Raw genomic sequence first — 10,243 nt, forward strand, 5'->3', positions numbered from 1 at the left:
GGTCAAAATTCGTACTTGACTTTTCTCATCTAATTCTGGGCTACTCAAAGTAAAATTTGATATATGGGCCTATCTAAAATAAAAGAGAATCTCATTATTTTCGTGTGGGCTGTTGAATCTCCCAAATCTGATAAGCAAAACTAAGATACGGCCCAAACAATATGTCTTGCGCATGTAAACCAACAAATTCGAATTTTCTTCTAATTTAGCTCCAATCCTTTTCAATTTTGAATGCAATGTTTCCTACAATAAAATATTACAAACTAATTAATTATGGTCCAATTAAATGCAAACTAGAATTAATATGGGAATATTAATCTTTTAAGATATACACAAATATATATTCTATTATATACACAAATATATATTCTATTAAAAATCCCCACACTTGGCATTTTGTACATCCTCGGGAAAATAAGAAAAATAAAATTATCTCTAACTAACTAACTCCCATTTTGTAGATGACACGATTACATTGAGCGTATGCAACAAGCCGTTAAACCCCTAGAAAGCCCTAGTAGGACGAGTTGTGTCTAGCAAGGGTTTATAGAACCCAACTCATGCGATAATTATACAGATGATACAATCGTCCTCAAGAAATAGAGGACTATAATTACTATATGAATGTAACTAAATGATCACAAAGGATCTTAAACATAATAGTATACGCAAAGTTAGCAATAACCTTCAAAATATGCAACAAGTTAAGCACATCAAGCTAACACTAAAACATCACCACGTAATAAACACAAGTGCAGAGTGCACGTGTGTGCTTAGATTCAAAAAAATGCTCTCTATTGAACCAAGAACAAAGACACACAAGCTTTTGCATGACAAGTCACGTGAGAGTTAATAGCTTCCAAGTTGATCAGTAGAATAGATCTTAAACACTTCGTTACTTAGAACCAACCATCATTCGAGCTTAGCAAGGAATTCTGTGTCTTCTTATATTTCTACAATACTACTAAGTATATAATGTTACATATTGAGTACAACACAGAGGGCGGGTGAATGTGTTTTTTTGGATTTTTAGCCTTTTTAATCTTGTTTGGATAGTGTGTGAACAATGCAATTTATATTTGCAGAGATATTGTGTTAGAGAAATAAATCAACAAGCACAATATTTCAAAACTCACTTAATTTATACTAATTAAGTTTGTCTTACTATAAATTATGTGTTCTTAACAATATAAGTACTCAACTTCTTCCTTGAGAGAATAAAAGAAAAATATGAATCTATTTGTTACTACTAAACTAAGGACCAGTGCATGTTTTATACACTAGCACCACAGGTTTAAAAGACTTGCACTAAAATGTACTAAACTACTTTCTAAAGCAACCTTTTTTTATTTCCATTTCTAGCTTAGCAAATCTGTGCAGAATCTTGCAGGTCTGTGACCATCCTTTGTCCAGTTAATCTTTCCCCTTGATCTTGTATTCTCCCATATACTTTGTAGACTTTTCAATCTAGTGAATAGATCGTTTGTTGACTAATATTCTTGAATCTTGAACTTGTCTGCTTTCTATATTTGAGAGGCATATCAAGATCTCCAGTTTGATTTATAGAGAAGTGACATCTCGATAAGTATAATGATTTATCGAGATCTCTGAGTTCTCTATAGGTATATTTGACTTGTCGAGGTCTTTTGATCTGTTAGATATATTTGAGATGTCATGTCTAATATGTTTCATATTTAGTTTTCAGATCTTAACAAACAGGAAATATCAGTACTTACTAGAATTAGTACTTACAGGAAGTCAGAACTTAAGGATATCAGGACTTAGGTTATCAGAAGATAATATCAGAAGATGGATATCAGATTTTAAGTACCGGAGGACTAACAGTTAAGGAAGGAAGCTGATTTACAGGAAAGAAGATCGAGACTAATACAAAAAGAAGATATGCATGGAAAGAGTTAGAGGACTTGAAGAATTGTATAAGATATCTGATTGATATATTTTAGAAGACAAAATTATATTCCATATCAATTAGAAGTTATCTTGTAATTGTGTACTATATAAACACAGACATAGGTTTACACTATATGTGTTATCATTATCGAGAATATTATACATTGTAACCTAGCAGCTCTCGTGATATTTGTTCATCACTGAGAGAGAACAGTTCCATTGTAACAGAGTTTATTATATCGAATATATTTGTTTACTGTTACTTGTGTTCGAAATCTATTTGATTGTATTCTACACTGTATTCAACCCCCTTCTACAGTGTTGTGTGACCTAACAAGTGGTATCAGAGCCTATCTGTTAACACACATACAGTAAAGATCCAAAACAATCATGTCTGAAGAAGCAGAAAATCCAACTCTTGAATGATCATACTCTTGAGTGAAAGTATACTCTTGAGTCATTAACTGACTTATATGACAGGTTTGTCAAATTCTTGAATGATCTGTCACTGGTAGACAAGGAATATGATCTTGAAGATTCAAATCTAAAATTCCTTTTAGCTCTTCCTGAAAGTTGGGATTTGAAGGCTACTATTATAAGAGACAACTATGCTCTTGATGAAACTACTCTTGATGAAATTTATGGTATGCTCAAGACTTATGAACTTGAGATGGATCAAAAAAGTAAGAGACAAGGGAGAAAGTCAAGGACAACTGCTCTTAAGGCTGAGGAGGAATTCCCCAAAGTGGCTGTCTCAAAGAAAGGCAAAGGAAAAGCTCTCATCATAAAGTCTGATTCAGAATCATCAAGTTCTGATGATGATGATTCAGAAACTGAAAGTTTACCTGAAATAGATGTTGATGAAGAGATGATGAAATTGTGTGCTCTTATGGCAAAGGGTATCTGTTAGGAATGTATGTGCATTAGTTTGATGATATGTTTAACAAAATACTTAAGTAGAAATTTAGTGTCTGTAGCCTCAACGGATAAGACCACTTTGGCTATCCGTTGATGGTGTAGCTTTACTTAGAAATAAGTCTAGTGTTGTAGCATATTTCAGTCTCTGTATTTAAAATGTAATTCTTGGAAGTTGAGAGAAACTATGAGTCATGTTGACTACTAGATGATATGCAGATAGGAAGGCCAATTGTAAATACTTCATGCCTTGTAATTTTGTATAAGTGAAGTGGTATCAACGGATGACTTAAAGACCTTCAACGGATGAGAAGCTAAGCTTCAACGGATGTCTCTAAAGCTTCAACTGATAAAGTCATCAACGAATAACATCCTTCAACGGATGAGTGCATCAACGGATGAAAGCTTCAACGGATAACATCCTTCAACGGATGAGTGCATCAACGGATGAAAGCTTCAACGGATGTTCTGATGATTAGCCGTTGATAAGGGGTAGTTGTACCTACAAACAGAGGCACATGGGTTGATAGAGACAACTGAGATGTGGTAGCCGAATTTCAGGAACAACAGAAAAAGCAGCCGTTCTTCTTTAGTACAAAGATGCAATAGTCAACAAAGTACTGGAGTGAACAGGAAAAGAAGCAAGTGAAGATCTTATTTTATTACTGTATTTTATATTGTTCTTCACTTGTACACTTGGTAATATATAAACCAAGTAGAAGCTAGTAATTAGATGGGAGATTTTCCAGAGCTGTTTAGAAAAATATTGAGAGAAAATTCATCTAGTTTGTACTAGGATGCAGCTGTGATCAACATTGTTTAATCACAGATTTTCTAAAATACCATCTCTGGTGGAACAACAAATCCACCAGAAAAGTTTTTAAGGTCTGTTGTGTTCTTTACATTTGTGCTTGAATATATATCTGTCTGTATTAGCTTAAAGCAATTCACACACTTGTTCTTCTTGAACACACAACTTTCATAAACTGCTCAAAACTTGAAAAAGTTTTGAGATTTACATTCAACCCCCCTTCTGTAAATCTCATTGTTAGTCCACTAGGAATAACAATTGGTATCAGAGCAGGCTCTTGACATACAAAGAGTTTAAAGATCTTGGAATCTAACAAAGATGAGTAAGAAGGATATTGGAGTAAAGATCCCAGTTCTTGACAAAGACAGTTATCACCATTGGAAGGTGAAAATGCACCTTCATCTACTCTCCCAAGATGAAGGCTATGTAAACTGCATTGAGAATGGTCCTCACATTCCCCACAAAGTAGCAACAGTTGCTACAGCCACAGTTGCTGTTGGTCAATCCATTCCAAAACCTAGAGCAGAATGGACAATGGAAGACACAGAAGAAGTCCACAAGGATAAGAAGGCTATGAACATTTTGTTTAATGGTCTTAACATGGATATGTTTGATAATGTGATAAATTGCACAACTGCCAAAGAGGTTTGGGACACAGTTCAACTACTGTGTGAAGGTACAGAACAAGTGAAAGAAAACAAAATGCAGCTTCTCATTCAACAGTATGAATACTTTCATTTTGAAGAAAATGAATCTTTAAATGAAACATTCAATAGGTTCCAAAAGCTGTTGAATGGACTGAAGCTGTATGGAAGAGTGTACCAGGTGAAGGATTCAAATCTTAAATTTTTAAGATCCTTGCCAAAGGAATGGAAACCCATGACTGTCTCCTTAAGAAACTCTCAAGATTATAAGGACTTCACTCTTGAAAGATTGTATGGAATCTTGAAGACTTATGAACTAGAGCTGGAACATGATGAGGTATTGGAGAAGGGGAGAAAGAAAGGAAGTTCAGTTGCATTGGTAGCTGAAGATGAGAGGAAATGCAGACAAGAAACTGCGAGATCTACATCAAACTCCAAAGATGGTATAAGAAATCAGGAATCAAGCAAGGGGAAAGAGCAAGTTGCTGAAAATAAAGACAACTCCAGCCAAGATGACTCAGATGGTATTGATGAGCATCTTGCATTTCTGTCCAGAAGATTTGCAAAGATGAAATTCAAGAAAAACACTAGAGCCACTAAACCTCACAAAAACACTGTGGACAAATCCAAGTTCAAGTGTTTCAATTGTGGTATAAGTGGACACTTTGCAGGTGAGTGCAGAAAGCCAACTTCTGAAAAGAAGAAATTTGAACAAGTAGATTACAAAAAGAAATATTTTGATCTACTCAAGCAAAAGGAGAGGGCTTTCATTACTCAAGAAAGGGACTGGGCAGCTAATGGAGATGAAGAGAATGAAGATGTGGAGTATGTCAACCTTGCTCTCATGGCTGATTCTGAAGAAAATGAAGTTAGTTCATCAAGCAATCAGGTAATCACTACTGACTTAACACAGCTTACTAAAGAAGAGTGCAATGATGCTTTTAATGACATGTCTACTGAATTGTATCATTTGCGTGTGTCTCTTAAATCTCTTGCTAAAGAAAATAGTAGGATTAGAGAGAACAATCTGTTTTTAAGTAATAGAAATGCTTTGTTAGAAGATAAGATGATTGACCTAGAGAAAACAAAGTTGCATTGTATATCTGTTGAAAATGAACTAGCTGAATCTGTTAAGAAAGTAGAAATACTTTCCAATCAATTAGAGAAAGAGCAAGAGGTGATTAAAGCCTGGAAGACATCTAGGGATGTAAGTGCTCAAATTGCTAAGGTCCAAGGAATTGAATCATTCTGTGAAACTGCCTGGGATAAAAATAAAAAGAAACTGGAATTAATTGATGGGCTGTCAACGGATGTGGAATCAACGGATGATGAAAGTTATCCGTTGAAGGAAGAAAAGGAGCATCCGTTGAAGGTTCCTCAATCAAAACAGGCAGATGTTTCTAAAAGAGAGAATCTAAAGAAACTCAACAAAAAGTTTGGTTCAACTTCAAAGAACTTTGTCAAAGAAGAAGCAAGCACATCCAAAGATGTCAGTAAGGTGAATGTAGGGCACATGACCTTAGAACAGTTAAATAATAGGCTCAAGATGGTTGAGGATAAAAAGGAATCTAAAAGAAAATCCAACAGAAATGGGAAGGTAGGAGTTAATAAACACAACAATTACACACCTGATAGGTATGCTCCTAGAAAAAGCTGTGTGCATTGTAGTAGTGTTAATCATCTATCTGCTAATTGTAAATCCATTAAGAAGACTCCCATAACTGTACCCTCTTCTATGCCTAATATGTCTGCATCACCTCTGCATGCTATGCCTGTTATGTCTCAACAAAATCCTTATGCACATTTTGTAAACATGCCATATTTTAACAATCCTTATCTTGCTGCATTTAGTATGCCTCAAATGCCATACAATATGCCCATGTGGAATAACATGTTTGCACAATCAATGCCTAATAATTTTACAAATGTGCTAAATGATTCTGTGACTAACCCTACACCTCAACCAACTACATCTAAGACCAAGGTTGACTCAAACTTACCTAAGTCTAAAGATGCAGGAGGAATGAAGTCTAGGAGAAAGGCTAACAAGAATGGACCCAAGGAAACTTGGGTACCAAAATCAAATTGATTGATTTTATGGTGTGCAGGGAAATGGAAGAAATCTATGGTACTTGGACAGTGGTTGTTCAAGACACATGACAGGAGATTTCTCCCTGCTCACAGAGTTCAAGGAGAGAGCTGGCCCTAGCATAACCTTTGGAGATGACAGCAAAGGGTTTACTATGGGATATGGCTTGATTTCAACAAGGAATGTCATCATTAATGAAGTTGCATTAGTTGATGGTCTCAAGCACAATTTACTGAGCATCAGTCAACTATGTGATAGAGGGAATACAGTTTCCTTCAATTCTGAAGCCTGTGTTGTCACTAGTAAGAAAGACAACAAAGTGGTTCTAACTGGAGTTAGAAAAGGAAATGTGTACATAGCTGACTTCAACTCTACAGATGCAGAATCCATTACTTGTCTCTTCAGCAAAGCAAGCACAGTTGAAAGTTGGCTATGGCACAAGAAGCTATCTCACTTGAATTTCAAGACAATGAATGATCTAGTCAAAAAGGACTTAGTTAGAGGAATCCCTCTAGTTGAATTCTCAAGGGATGGTTTGTGTGATGCTTGTCAGAAAGGCAAACAAAGGAAAGCATCATTCAAAAAGAAGCTTGAAACAACAATTGATGAACCATTACAGCTACTACATATGGATTTGTTTGGACCAGTCAATGTATTGTCTATTGCAAGAAAAAGATATTGCTTAGTGATTGTAGATGATTTCTCAAAGTTCTCATGGGTCTATTTTCTTGGATCAAAGGATGAAGCAAGTGAAATCATTATCAATCACATCAGGCAAGTCAACAATCATCCTGACTTGAAGGTTAGAAATATCAGGAGTGACAATGGAACTGAGTTCAAGAATTTGACATTAAGGCTGTTCTGTGAAGAAAATGGAATCATGCATGAGTTCTCAGCTCCAAGAACACCTCAGCAAAATGGGGTTGTTGAAAGAAAGAACAGATCTTTAATTGAAGCTGCCAGAACAATGCTTGAAGAATCAAAGTTACCAACATATTTCTGGGCTGAAGCTGTTAATTGTGCCTGCTTCACTCAGAATATTTCTTTGATCAATCAAGCTAAAGGCATGACTCCTTATCAGTTGTTCAAGAGAAGAAAACCAACTCTAAACTTTCTTCATGTCTTTGGATGTAAATGCTTTATACTGAGGAATCAATCTGACCATAAAGGGAAGTTTGATGCAAAGGCTGATGAAGGGATATTTGTTGGTTACTCAGCTGGAAAATCTTATAGGGTCTACAATCTAAGAACCAACATTGTTATGGAATCTGTGCATGTTGTGTTTGATGATAAAAAGATTGATGGACTAACAGATGAGGGACATAATGAGAGACTCAAATTTGACAACATTGAGATATATTGTGATGATAGTGAAGAGGAGACTGGTGGAGATGACACTTCAAAAGGGATTCAAAACATGCCCTTGGATAATGCACAAAATACTGCATCCGTTGATAGAGGCAATGCAGTATCCGTTGAAAGACATAGTGCATCATCCGTTGAAGTACAAAATGAAGCATCCGTTGATCATAGTTCATCAACGGATAATCGATTTACATCATCAGTTGATAGAACTCCAAGTTCCCTGCAAAGGACCAACAACTCAGGGGGAGTTTCAACTAGTCAACACTCTGTCTCACATCATGACAATACTGAGGCCACCTCATCTAGAGCACATCTTCCACCACAAAGGAAATGGACCAAGAATCATCCCTTTGAACTGATCATTGGTGATGCATCATCTAAAGTGCAAACAAGAAAAGCCACTCAAGATGAATGTCTGTATAGTAGTTTTCTGTCTCAGGAGGAACCTAAGAAAGTGGAAGAAGCTCTATTGGATCCAGATTGGATATTAGCTATGCAGGAAGAGCTGAACCAATTTGAGAGAAACCAAGTATGGAAGCTGGTACCCAAACCAAAGAACAAGAGTCCTATTGACACAAAGTGGGTATTCAGAAACAAGATGGATGAAAATGGCATTATCATAAGGAATAAAGCCAGACTGGTTGCTAAAGGCTATTCTCAGCAAGAGGGAATAGATTTTGATGAAACATATGCTCCTGTTGCAAGACTTGAAGCCATCAGAATATTTCTAGCCCATGCAGCCCATGCCAATTTCAAAGTCTATCAAATGGATGTCAAGAGTGCATTTCTAAATGGGAAATTAGAGGAAGAAGTCTATGTAAGTCAACCTCCAGGATTTGAAGATCCAAATTTTCCAGACTATGTGTATTATCTGTTGAAAGCACTCTATGGACTGAAGCAAGCACCTAGAGCCTGGTATGAAACCTTATCAAAATTTCTTTTGGAGAATCACTTCACTAGAGGTACTGTTGATAAAACTCTCTTCTTTAGGGATGTTAATGGCTCTAGTATACTTGTTCAAATTTATGTAGATGACATAATATTTGGTTCTATAGATGATAAACTTTGCAAAAAGTTTGCTAAGCTAATGCAAAGTAATTATGAAATGAGCCTAATGGGAGAACTAACCTATTTTCTTGGTTTACAAGTTAAACAAGTTAGTGATGGAATTTTCATTAGTCAAACTAAATATATTTATGATCTTTTAAAGAAGTTTGACTTAATGGAATGTTCATCTGCAAAAACTCCCATGGCCACTGCCACCAAACTTGAATTAAATAAGACTGAAAGGTCTGTGGATATTACAAGTTATAGAGGCATGGTTGGTTCACTTTTATATTTAACTGCTAGCAGACCAGATATAATGTTTGCTACATGTCTATGTGCTAGATTCCAAGCTGATCCTAGGGAGTCTCACTTAATTGCTATCAAAAGGATTTTCAGATATCTCAAGGGTACACCAAATTTAGGTATTTGGTATCCTAGAGAATCTGGCTTTGATCTAATTGGTTATTCAGATGCAGACTATGCAGGTTGCAAAATAGATAGGAAAAGTACAACAGGCTCCTGCCAATTCCTGGGAAACAAGCTTGTATCATGGTTTAGCAAAAAGCAAAATTCAGTCTCTACTTCTACAGCTGAGGCTGAATACATTGCTGCTGGAAGTTGCTGTTCTCAAGTGTTATGGATGAGGAACCAACTCCTTGACTATGGACTTCATGTTGATAGAATTCCTATCTTTTGTGACAACACAAGTGCCATAGCCATAACAGAGAATCCTGTGCAGCACTCAAGGACTAAGCACATTGATATCAAGTACCACTTCATTAGGGAGCATGTCATGAATGGTACAGTGGAACTACATTTTGTTCCAAGTGAACAACAAATTGCTGACATATTTACCAAGCCACTTGATGAATCAACATTCACAAGATTGGTAAGTGAGCTAGGTATGCTTAATTACTCTTAAAATTCATGTCTTTATTGCAATTTGAATTGAAGCCTGAAATATATTAGTTGCTAAGAACAAATTTGACTTTTAACATAGTTTATTCCATCAACGGATGTTCCCTATCCGTTGAAAGTCAAAATTGCTCTATCAACGGATAGTCATTATCCGTTGAAAGACAAATACATTTCTGGAATTTTTATCCGTCAACGGATAAAACTGAAGTACCTTTCAACGGATGACAATTTGCCTTATCCGTTGAAATGTCACATCAATCGATTCAGGTGTTTAACAGCCGTTGATTCTATTCTCTTAACCGTTGATACTCATACATACATCTGTATGTATTGGTTTTAAAGGTAGTTTTTAGAATACTTACAGTTTATTCTTAAACGGCTGAAATTCACTAACGCATATTTATTGATAAATCTTTCTTTTATATTTTTGTTTATTAATTTGAGAAAGCATATAAGTCCTTCTGATTGTTCATTTTTACTTTACGCTTTCTTGAAATTTCAAGCATTTACCATTTTCTCTCTGCAAAAACTTCAAGTTATTCT

Source organism: Apium graveolens, chromosome 4 (assembly GCF_009905375.1).
Source record: "Apium graveolens cultivar Ventura chromosome 4, ASM990537v1, whole genome shotgun sequence".
Classification (NCBI taxonomy): Eukaryota; Viridiplantae; Streptophyta; class Magnoliopsida; order Apiales; family Apiaceae; genus Apium; species Apium graveolens.